This window comes from Cyprinus carpio, chromosome B15, assembly GCF_018340385.1.
Source record: "Cyprinus carpio isolate SPL01 chromosome B15, ASM1834038v1, whole genome shotgun sequence".
Classification (NCBI taxonomy): domain Eukaryota; kingdom Metazoa; phylum Chordata; class Actinopteri; order Cypriniformes; family Cyprinidae; genus Cyprinus; species Cyprinus carpio.
The window spans coordinates 27,253,109-27,266,504 of record NC_056611.1 but is presented as its reverse complement, the minus strand read 5'-3'; the positions used below and the strand labels follow the sequence as shown (position 1 = coordinate 27,266,504).

At 32.5% G+C, this 13,396-nt stretch overlaps 1 pseudogene; it reads right to left on the bottom strand.

Annotated features, from left to right (window-relative positions):
* The window catches only part of LOC109073550, a 77,930-nt pseudogene that overhangs the window by 1,864 nt on the left and 62,670 nt on the right, over positions 1-13,396 (bottom strand).

Here is a 13,396-nt window from a genome sequence, read left to right as displayed (position 1 = left end):
ATTAATTGCTTTTTTTCCACACTTCAGTTTAAAAAAACAATACTGTAAAAAAAAAAAAAGTAATGGTACTGTTTATAAAATGTACAGTTTGCGAAAAAAAAAAAAAAAAAACCTACTAAAAAAATTAGGTACAGTTTTAAAAAGACATGTTTGTGTGTTTATTTTTCAGTGTAAGAACTATTAATGTTAACGATTTACTATTTTACATAGTGATTTATAGAAGATTTACTATATTTTTGTTAGTTTGTTTTCCATAGTGTGATTTTTGTTGAATTATACTGAATCCATCTAGAGTCCTAAAAATCTTACCTAGTATTTTTAATGTAATACAAGGGTTAAACAGTGTATTTGTTGCATAAATAACATGCCTAAGTGGCTATTTTAATAGCAAAAGACTTGCAAATTTATGCCAAAAAGTTGAATTCAATGCTTTTTAAAAATGAATTGATTTATTAAGAAGATTGTGTGATTATCTGCATTGAGCATTGCTTTTGTCCATCAAATCGAGCCAGTTGAGAACCGCGGGTCTATAGCAGAGAGCTAATATCTCTAAAACACAAATAAATGAGCAGCATTCCTTTATAAAGTGTTTCAAGGTTGCATACTAAGATGCTTCTAATTTGAGCTCCTGATGCAATATGGCAGCTTTGTCCATGTGTGTGTGTTTGTAATCTTGTGCCGTCTGTTTTAATGCAGGTGTCTGAAACAGAAAGCCAACAGTGCAAAAACACCAGCAACTGCAGCCAGGAAGACCAAACCAATGCAATCCCAACACGTTCTAGTCAAGGCAGATGCCATACGGAAAAACAAAGCAAAGAACGACAGGCGACAGAAATGAAGGGGTCTCTTTCAGAAGTGAACAAACCAAGAAGGAACGTAAGTAAACGGAGGGATGGGAAGCTGTCACAACATTAGCGGACGTCTGCTGCAGCTATATGACAGACGAGGCTCAGGCCGAACCCCTGCGACCGCAAGCAGGCTTTCTGTCCTACCCCTATATCTTTACTGCATCAGAGCCGTACACGTTGTATCCCTCTCTATAAGTGGCTAAGTTCTGCACACTGTGCGTTGGGCTGGGAGCGGGGCTAAAATTCAGTTCGGCCGATTCCACCTTCAGTTTCTTGGCCTCGGCGCGGGACTTATAGCAAAACTCGACCAGGGCCACCAGCAAGGCCAGACCCAGGCCGCCCACCAGGATGTAGAAAACCCCCGCCACGTTGCTCAGGCTCAGCGCCTGCGAGCTCTTGTCCTGGTGGCAAGAGGGATTCGAGGGAGAAAAGAGAGCATTAGAGAGGCAGGAAGCGGCACATTTACACATGACACATATTCAATTACAGTTCATAATATGATGCAATCAGCTTGAATTACTGGTGCCATGGATTTAACAGCATTGCATTGTTCTGTTACAGACAGAATGAAATCCAGTGTCGTTTAGATTTCAAACATGTACAGAAGAGCTACGATTTAAATGAAATTTTAAACGTATAGCTTAGTTTGCTTGGTGATTTCTAAATGACTGTATAGTTTTATTTTTTACACTTCTATAAATATGTTTAAAATGCATTTAAATTAATTAATTAATGTATCAAACTGGGAAAAATATTATGAAAAAAAGTAACTAAATGTCTGTTTTACACAGCATATAGTTTTATATTTATTTTCATACTTATTTTTAAAAAATGCATTCAAGTGAAACAAATGAATATATCAAACTGAGAAAATATTTCATTAATGTCAATTATGTAATTATTATTTCCATAATAATGTGTATAATTCATTATTTTAAGTATTAAGGAATAATTTGTTATTTAAATAATAATTAAATAATTTAATTAAAAAACATTTTCCATCTTGATCCATGCATTTTAAACATATTTTAAAATTATTAACTAATATATATATATATATTTTTCATATTTCTCTTATCTTTTTGTTCAAAAAAGTCCCCTCATAACTTACTAAATTACTGTATTTTATTTTTATTCAAATTATAATTAATTAAAATAATTATTTAAATATATAAAAATAACAATTAATAATTGTTTTAATGTAAAAAAAATATTTTTTTCAATAATTATTTATAATATAAAAATATATTTTTTTTTTACAATTTTGCTCTCTATAAGTTGGCATGAAATAGCTGTATGAAATCTTTTACAACCATCAATTCTGTTGACCTTAATCAGAATTTGAAGCAGAAAAAAAACATACTAAATTACTGTGTTTTGTTTTTTATATAATCTTATTTACTTATATTTATTTTTGTATACTTCTATAAAAATGTTTAAAATGCATTTAAATGACAAAAATCTATCAAACTGGGGAAAGTATTTAATTAAACTAAATTATTGAATTATTATTTAAATAATTAAATTATTAAGTAAATAGTTTAATTTATAATTATTTATAATATTTAAAAAAAAATCATTTTTAAAAAATCACTGGCTTTCTCTAAAATGGCATGAAATCGCTTTATGAAATGTTTTACAGCCATAATGTGTTTCTACAAACTACCCCTGAAGGTAATTGAGTGAATATTATGGCGCTGTAGTCTTTCTAATAGTGCAATATTCTCTCCCTTTTAATTAACTCATACATTACACTGTAACAAAGCTGCATTCTAAAAAAAAAAAAAAAACTAACACTATTATGAAGTCATGAAAGGGTCTTACTGTAATCATGACATCATGGTGCAGCATTCTTGTATTGTGATGTCACAATGTTGCACTCTAAAGGCTCTACTTTATTTTTCCTGAGTTAAGAAAATCTTAAAAAATCTGGATGATGATGATGATGATGATGACAGCGATATTTTAAGACTGTCGTCATCTTTTTCTTTCTGAAAACAATTCACATTGATTTCATGAGAGTATTTGTGTTTTTCAGAGCTGCGGTTTTCAGGTTTGCTTGCGGTTTTCCGTCCGGAAACTGACCTTACTTCCCGAGTCCTTGGGTCCGCACTCGCCCTTATCGTACCACCATTTATTTTTGAGTTTGTCTAGCACTCCTGCTTCACTCAGTTTCAACACCGCCAGGTTTACCGGCGTCTTCTCAGAGAGAATAACATAAATAACATCATAGGCCATGTTATTTTATGTTATTAGATTACAATACATCATGGCACACAGTAGCACAGGAAGTGATGAAGCCGAGGTCCCATCGAGTACACGTGTGTGAGCTCATACGTGTGAGTGTGTGTGTGTGTGTGAGGCTGAGCCACAGACGTATGGATGGGATCTCGCTCCATCGCTTCAGGCAACAGACACATACTGCCCTGATTTTATTATCAAAACACAAACAATTACTGCTAATCCAGAACTATTGGCTCATCGTAAACAGCCCACAGCGCAGATGGTGACAGGCCCACATTCAAAATATAAAATATTTTGGGTTTCTAATGATTTAACAACAAGCATAAGTTATAAAATAAAGTGATCATCAGGTTTTGTGAATTAATGTTTATATATATATATATATATATATGTATGTATGTGTGTGTGTGTATATAATATATATATAATATAATGTAACGTAAAACATGCACATTTTTTAAAAACTTTTTTAAAAAAGATTTTATTACAAATAGTTACAATAGTATTATTCAAATAGTTATTTTGATTTTATATATTTTAATAACAATAAACTCTATATAATAAAATTATATGTATATATATATAATGCGTGTAAATTTTATAATTTTATTCTAATTAATTTTTTATTTAACTTGACTCAAATTGTTTATTATAATAATTTGTATTATAATTGTTTTTGCTTTTTGATTTTTTTTCACATTAATTAAGTTTTTCTGAAGTTAATGTTTAATTATTTTTTTTTTTTTTTTTTTTTTTACTTTTGGCTTTTTTAATAATAATACATACTATTTAATAATATATGTATGCATTATATATATATATATATATATATATATATATATATATATATATATATATAGTATATATATATATATATATGCTGTTTTTCCAATTTAGCTTACTTTTACTTTTATTTATGTTGATTTATTATTATTATTAGTAGTAGTATATTTATTTTAAATGTCGATACAATTTTCTGAATTTAATGTTATTATTCAACTTATATGTGTGTGTGTGTGTGTGTGTGTGAGTGTGTGTGATTGCTGTGCAGTTACAGCCCTCATTTTCTGAAAAGCACAAATCTTTTAGCAAATATTTCTGTTTTGACAGTAATTGCTTTGATTTCCAGTGTTTCTCCTGTGACATATTTGTCAGTTTCTCTCTCGTTACTGGCCGGCGAGGGCCGTCGTGTCAGGGCAGATGTCTCTGTTGCATCACATTGTCGTCTTTTTTTACCACTCCTCTGCATGTCATTGGTGGCTAACCTTCGAGTCCCCGCCCCCGCTGCCACATTCGCCCTTGTCGTACCACCATTTATTTTTCAATTTGTCCAACAGCCCCTGCTCATTCAGCTTTAACACGGCCAGTGTTTACGGCATTTCTTCAACAAACCATAAACATAACATGAGAGCGGTGAGCGCCGCGCACGCAGCCCGGGTTAGACAACACAAAACAAACAGAAAACAAGAGAGAACATAAGAGAGGCTCGTGGAAGGCAGCTGCTGTTAATGAGGACTATTATGGGATGTTTCTCTCTCTCTCTCACTCTCATTCTATTCCATCTGTCTTTCAAACAGTAGCGTAATACTATATACTGAGAAAAATAATAGAATATAAGTGAGATACTTATTGCATTAAACTAATCAGTATTTTCCATTATTGAATATAATGTGAATTTAACAACATTTCTCTCAATTTATCTGCTATTTATTTTGGTATTGCGCTTTCTGGGATTATCATTTAGTTTTATCTATAGCCTAAGCGATTCATACAGTATGCTGCTGCTTTAAAACATGTCAGCATTATTATTTATTTTTTTTGCAAAGCCCCACCCACTATTTCAAGCTCCGCCCATACGCGACACAATACGCAGTGAGTGACAGGAGATTAATTGGTTTCTATTTCCGTGACATCACAGCTCCTGAAACAACAACCTACAAACTATGACCATGATAATCTCAGGTAATGATTATGTTTTTTTATGTAATATTATAAGGCCCTAGCGTGTGGTTATTTGGATGGATAATGGATAATTCACCTTTTGTTGAATTGACTTTTGCTATGCCACGCCCCCTACTTCAAGCCCCGCCCATATGCGACGCGTGACTAGTTCGGGGAATTAAACGGTTTCTATTTCCGTGACGTCACGGCTATAAAAACAACCTACAAACTATGACAATAATAATCTCAGGTATCGATTAAATAAAAAGTCTTGACTTTGAGTTTTTTGACAGGAAATTTTAGAAATGGTTTCTTTTTCTGTGACGACATCACGGCTGGAAAAAACACCCTCCAAACTATGACGATGATAATCTCAGGTAATTATTATGTGCTTTATTTAATCTTAAAAGGCTCTAATGTGAGTTAAATTATTATTTTGCTAACAGTCAAATGACAACTGAAAATAAATAAAGGAAACGAGAACATTTAAACTGTTAACTTGATGTGAACACACAAGTGTTTTCTATGAAAAAGATTGTTTTAGTAACTCAGTAGCATGTCTTTTTAATAATGTTAAAATGGTTTAAAATGTATAAAGTAATACTTATCCACGTAACGTTAATCGCCAGTACAGTGCGCTTGCAGAAATAGCTCCGCCCATACAATCTTCTGATTGGCTGTGATATTTGATTGATTCGTGTAATATCTCATTGCATCATGGTCTCACAGAATGTCCCGCAGGAATTGAACTTGAGGTTTCTATGAACACTGTAATTTTCAGCAAAATGTGAAACTGAAATTGGATGTTTTTCTTACATGTGCTGTCTCACAATTGTGACCTTGCAATGCATTTAATCTGCTGTTTTTCATTGAGGAAAACTGAACAGCGGCCAACCATTTGCGTGCCTGCATATCCAAACTGACACTTATTTTGAGTGTAAATGTAGACTGAGACTCTTACTGACATCAGAGGGAATAAATGAGAGAGAAAAACAGATGTGAGAGAAACATCCTCAGTGTTTCCACAAGCATGCACATTTGATGAAGAAATGAAAAATACTGATGATGATATGAAACACTTTATGCTGCACAGGGAAAAAGGCAATTGTCACCAATTTTACTACCACAATGTGACATATTTATGATTTGCAAAACAAGAAAAAATGTAGAGCGGGACTCGATTTGATTCATAGTGAACCGATAAGCTCATGAAATAAACTGGATTGTGTATTCATAAAGTAAATAGCGTCAATTATGGTTTCATGTTGACTTCTAATAAGTTACTTTTACCTGCACTGCAAAACATGATTTTCTTACTTAGTATTTTTCGTCTTGTTTTCAATGATAAAAGTGTAAAATCCTTAAATCAAGATATATTTACTTCAATAGGAAATTTACTTTACATTCTGAAAAATTTATTTAAATTAAGTTATTATTATTTTTTGCTTAAAAAAGATGACAAAATGATCTGTCTTTGGCATGTTGGGTAAGAAAATAATCTTGTTTTTTCTTTTAAATAAGTTACTTTTTCCCTGCTGACGGATTATTGTTTCTTGTTTTAATCATAAACTCACTTAATTTTTTTATATATATATATTTTTTTTTTCAGGAAACAGGGCTTAACATCTTAAGTTATTATATGTCTTAACTTAAGAATATTAAGATATTTATACTTGAAAACAAGATAAAAATACTGAGGAAGAAAATCATTTTATTTATTTATTTTTTATGCAGTGTGCTCACAAATGACTTTCATTAGTGCAACATAATGTTTTTAGTTAATAAGGATATTTTTATTTAATTGTTTTTTTTTTGGATGTTATTATATGAAGACAAAATGTTTTGCACTGTACATATTGCATGCTTCATATGCAATTCAAAAGCACGCCGGTATTCACATCCATTGTTTTGTTTTTCAAACCTGCGTGGAGACTCAAACTGTGCAGTGTCTTTCCTAAACCTCTCCAACATCTCATCTGTGGGAACTGTGCAATTTGTTTCTTCACAGGAACGGATTTGGAGAAATATAGCATTACATCATTTACTCACTAATGGATGCTCTGCAGTGAATGGGTGCCGTCAGAATGAGAGTCCAAACAGCTGATAAAAACACCACTCCAGTCCATCAGTTAACATCTTGTGAAACCAAAAGCTGTGTTTTTGTAAGAAACAAATCCATCATAAAACGTTTTTAACTGCAAACTTCAATCATTGCTTGAGTCCATAACCCATAATAACGCTTCCTCCACCTTCTGTTGTCTCTCACATATTTGTTTCAAGCAGTTTTGGCTTGTAAACGGTGCTTGATCTGTGCATATTTCTCTCCTGATTCACACCAGACCAGGAAGCCTTATTATGGATTATGGACAGATTCACTGCAGAGGATCTATTGCTGAGCAAGTGATGGAATCCAAATCTGATAAAGAAATAATCTCATCTACATCTCGGATGACCTGAGGGTGAAAGTATTTTTAGAAAATTTTCAGAAGAAGGAATTTCTATCTATTTGGCATCAGTTTTAGAGGCATAGGAGCTCTATGACAAGCTCTGTTTTTATTTTATTTATTTTTTTTGCAGTAGAAGTAAGATGGCAAGTCAGAAAACTGTAAACGCTAGCAGCATGTTTACAGCCAGTTCTGGACAGGTTTTGACAACCGGTCAGGGTCAGAGTTCACGGTGCTGAATCTCAACTGAATCTCCCCACCAGGTCGACCCTCAGGATCAGAGATTTATCATTTCAGCTCACATACGTCATAACAGCACATTTCCTCTAGTAATTATTATGTATTCGTTTAAAGACAACATGAATTAACATTTGCAGCACATTTAACTTCCAAAAACTAGACTAGTGACGTGAGAGCAGGCAAATCAACATATTAGAATGATTTCTGAAGATCATGTGACACTGAAGACTGGATTAATGATGCTGAAAATTCAGCCTTTGATCACAGGAGTTAATTAATTACATTTACTATATATTTCACATAGAAAAACTGTTATTTTAAAATTGTAATAATATTTCAGAATATTTGACTGTCAGTTTTTACTGTATTTTTGATTGAATAAATGCTTCGCCTCGGTAAGACTTATTTCAAAACACATTAAAAATCTTTTAAATGTATCGTGTATATAAGAATGTGTACTGATGCATAATATTTAAAAATAAGGACATTCCTCATGTTTGGCAGTGAATCATCTATATTTCATGTTGCCTTTAGACCGAGCGGCTCAAGCTTTGCGCCCCGTCTCCTCCGTATCCCGCTTCGAGTTCTACTTATTGCTTGTACACCCGCGTCCCTAATGGTACACCAGCCCGCTGTGCAGTGAAAGAGATGAACATAATTACAGGCTCGATGAGAGAAGAAATGGGATCTGGACACGCGTTTCCTGAGCGCGTTTGTGGAGGAAGAACAAAATTAAACACAAAGACCACACAGCACTGTCTGTGCGCAAGCTCAAACGCTGATCTCTCTTGTGGGATACCAGGAGCTTTTGTCTTTTTAATAAGTAAAAAATTCCTGTGCAATTTGTTTCTTCACAGGAACGGATTTGGAGAAATTTAGCATTACTCATTTACTCACTAATGGATGCTCTGCATGAATGGGTGCCGTCAAGAATGAGAGTCCAAACAAGCTGATAAAAGACACCACCCCAGGTCCATCCGTTAACATCTTGTGAAACCAAAAGCTGTGTTTTTGTAAGAAACAAATCCATCCTATAAACCAAATCCGCTTTTTAACTGCAAACTTCAAGCGATTGCTTGAGTCCAAAACCCATAATAACGCTTTCCTCCCACTTCTGTTTGTCTCTCACATTATTTGTTTCAAGCAGTTTGGCTTGTAAATGTGTGTGTCTTGATCTGTGTCATATTTCTCCTCTCTGATTCAACACTCCAGACCAGGAGTAGCCTTATTATGGATTCATGGACAGATTCACGTGCAGAGGATGTCTATTGCTGAGCAAGTGATGGAATCCAAATCTGATAAAGAAATAATCTCATCTACATCTCGGATGAGACTGAGGTGTTAAAGTATTTTTAGAAAATTTTCAGAAGAAGGAATTTCTATCTATTTGGCATCAGTTTTAGAGGCATAGGAGCTCTATGACAAGCTCTGTTTTTATTTTATTTATTTTTTTGCAGTAGAAGTAAGATGGCAAGTCAGAAACTGTAAACGCTAGCAGCATGTTTACAGCAGTTCTGGACAGGTTAAACGGTCAGGGTCAGAGTTCACGGTGCTGAATCTCAACTGAATCTCCACACAGGTCTGACCTCAGATCAGAGATTTATCATTTCAGCTCACATACGTCATAACAGCACATTTCTAGTAATTATTATGTATGTTTAAAGACAACATGAATTAACATTTGCAGCACATTTAACTTCCAAAAGACTAGTGAGTGAGCAGCAAATCAACATATTAGAATGATTTCTGAAGATCATGTGACACTGAAGACTGGAGTAATGATGCTGAAAATTCAGCTTTGATCACAGGAATTAATTACATTTTACTATATATTCACATAGAAAACTGTTATTTTAAATTGTAATAATATTTCAGAATATTACAGTTTTTTACTGTATTTTTGATTGAATAAATGCAGCCTCGGTAAGACTTATTTCAAACACATTAAAAATCTTTTAAATGGTAGTGTATATAAGAATGTGTACTGATGCATAATATTTAAAATAAGGACATTTATGTTTGGCAGTGAATATTAATTTCATGTTGCCTTTAGAAACTTTTACATTCAGGAGATGGTGTGGTGTAAAACATGCTGATAGTTTATGCAGGAACAGTGAAAGAGATGAGAAAACAGGCTCGATGAGAAGAAATGAGCATCATGAGACACGCGTTTACCTGAGCGCCGCTTCTGTGGAGGAAGAACAAAATTAAACACACAGACACACACAGCACTGTCTGCGAGCTCAAACGCTGATCTCTTGTGGGATACAGGAGCTTTTGTCTTTTTTAATAAGTAAAAAATTCTTTACTTTTTGAGCAAAAGAGTAAACCTTTTTATTAGGTTTTGTCCATGAGTTTAAAGAGTTCATATCATGCCATACCATATTATTTATGATAAAGATAAAAATAATTAATATAAATTTATGAAAGGCATGGAATTCGATAAAGGAAATAATATAACATTACAATAATAGTGCATTTTATGGTCCTATGCCTTCCACAGACTATATAAATAAATTTAGACCACTGAAGTTAGTGATTGCAATCGGGATGTGAAGAGATTTTCAACTAGCATACTAAAAATGTTTCTGAAGCAGATCACCTACACTGCCTTTAAAGCAAAAAAAGTCATAACTTAAACTTTAAAGCAATTCTGACTTTTTTTCAATTTCTGAGTTTACAACTTTCAATTCTGAGAAAAAAAACAAAAACAAACTTAAATCTCACAATGTTTTATAACAGAAATATTAAACGACTGACAGTAATTTCAATAAAGCAAAACTTTACTCAACTCTTTCAAATTTCACTCTTTTGTATTGAAAATATGGGTTGAATCATTTATATATGATGCATGTAATTCATAACATAAGAGACAAGAAATATTTTGCCATTTTGCATGTTCAACATAATATGCATAAGAAAATAAGTGTGAATGTGTGCGTATTTTAAAATATTATTTGCAAATAGTTCAAATTGATTAAGGAAAAATGTATATTCTTATTCTTTTACTGCTCTTTTTTTTTCTTTATACACTTAAATCCATGTATTGTTTAATGATTTAATTCTGTTATTTTTCATTCATACAATACTCATTAAAGTCAACTTAAACTAAAATCATAAAAAATTGTTACTTATAGCATTTATTAATCTTATTTAATGTTAAGTTCAACATTTGTTAAGTATATTATTAAAATCAAGTTATATCCGTTAACATTAGTTAATGTACTAAGAACTAACAAGAAAATGAAAGTTTTTGTTAACTAACATTAATAAAAACGTATTGTTCATTGCTAGTTCATGTATTAAATATTGTTAACAAATGAAATGTGACCTTATTGTAAAGTGTTACTGAAATGAAAAACTATATAGACACATTTTGGAGAGGGGAAAACTATGGAAGGCCATTTCTGCCACTGAATAAAAAATAAAACAATGTAATTGCGACTTTTTATCTCACAATTCTTTTTTTTCTCAGAATTGTGAGTTCATATCTTGCAATTATGATTTATTTTCTCAGAATTGCAAGTTCATATCTCACAAATATGTTTTTTTTTTCTCAGAATTGTGAGTTATAAACTTGCAATTCTGAGAAAAAAAAATCATAATTGCAAGATATGAACTCTTCCGAGAAAGAAAAAGACAGAAATGTAAGATCGGAATGATGTTGTTTATTTTTTATTTATTGGTGGAAACAGACTTCCGTAGAAAACCACAATCAAAATGAAAATGCAAAACATAAAAATTAAAACTAATTTAACGTAAAAAATATAATAATTTCTCAATGATACTATGGCCTGTCAATGAACCATATTTCATTTATCATGATATGAGCCCTTTACTATATATATATATATATATATAAAATCCCATAGAAGGTCAATGACACATAAATGCCCAATAAAACTAAAAACAGCAACTGTATATGTGACCACAAAGATATCACTGCATCACAGAGAGTACCGAGTGTGAAAACTGAGAGAATCTGAGAGAAAGACAGAACAGGCAGGAGAAAAGAGAGAAAGACAGAAACAGAGAGAGAACCACAGCAGGGTGGGTGGAATACTATAACAGCGCTGTGATTGGTCGGTTGTTATAATACTCCACCCACCTTAGCTGCGATCCTTTGGGCGTGGCCACCCCGTAGCCCTTGGAGTCCAGATTCCCTCCGACCTTCATGGTGTCGCAGGGCTTGCGCTGCTCCGTGTACTTTTTTTTATTTTTTTTTTTTTTTTTTTTTTTTTCATGAAGGTTTCGCGTTCATGGTGGACTCCAGCAGGAAGGCGTATTTCCCTTTGGACTTGCGCACGCGAGCCACGCCCTCAGCTGTCGTCTTGGTGAAGACCGTGGGCTCGGCCGACTTCATGTAACTCCACATTTTTTCGTACACCGCGATCTTTGACCTCTAGAGGGCGCAGCGAAAGACATGCAATGAACACTGGGATGCTGTCAGTCCTGAACACTTTGCTAAAATTTAGTGCTGTCAAGTGATTAATCGTGATTAATCACATCCAAAATAAAAGTTTTCTTAAATATACACATGCATGTGTGTCTATTTATATATAATGCAATAAATAGACACAGTACACACATATACAGTATTATGTAAACAAAAACTTTTATTTCGGATGCGATTAATCACAATTAATCGTTTGACAGCACTACTAAAATTAGATTTACATCAATCACAATATAGTGTTTAAATAGTGATGCAAAAAACTAAAACGGGAGATGTCAGTATTTCATACTGTTTGCTTTAGTAATTGTGTCTGTGTGTGATGTTCAGCTTTTTAAAAAGACTTCTTGTTGGTCATTTTGCACAACCTGAGTTGTCTTTTGGCACTCCTAGTAAGTCACATGTCAGCTTTCCTAAAAATGATTTTAAGAAAACAATAAGTAAGAGATAATATACAGCCAGTCAGTCAGTCTCAAAATAAACCTCATAGTCTAGTGTTATTTTCATATCATTGATATACTATTAAAGTTGTTAATATTAATGTTAAATATTTTTGTTTATATATGAAATATGAATTCTTTGTTTTCACTTTAATTTTGGTTAAAGTTTTTTTTGTCTTTTTTTTTTTTTTTAAATATGCCCATACTGTTTTTTTTATTACTCATTTTTATATATTACTTTTAGTACATTTAGTTAAGTAAATTAAGTCAAACTAAACAAAAATAAGAAATTCTGAAATTCTTCTAATTTTCCATTTTTATTTTCGTTTTTGTTTCAATAACCAATTTTTTTAATGGTTTACGTTAACTATAAAAACCTTGTCTTATGCAGAGCAAATGTGTCTTTTATCATCCTGAACTTTAAATTTTCCTGCTCATTTTGTTGATATTTGAACATGCGATATTGATCTGATCTAAAATTATTTTATGATCTGAGAATAAATATATAGGAAAATATCACTACTGTTCAATCTTTTGGGGTCAGTAAGATGTTCCTGAAAGAAACCTGCCCACCAAGGCTGCATTTAATCAAAAACATTATATTGTAAATATTGTAAAATATTATTACAATTCAAAATAACTGTTTTCTATGTGAATATATGCTAAAATGTAATTTATTCCTGTGATGTAAACCTGAATTTTCAGCATCATTACTCCAGTCTTCAGTGTCACATGATCTTCAGAAATCATTCTAATATGATGATTTGCTGCTCAAGAAACATTTCT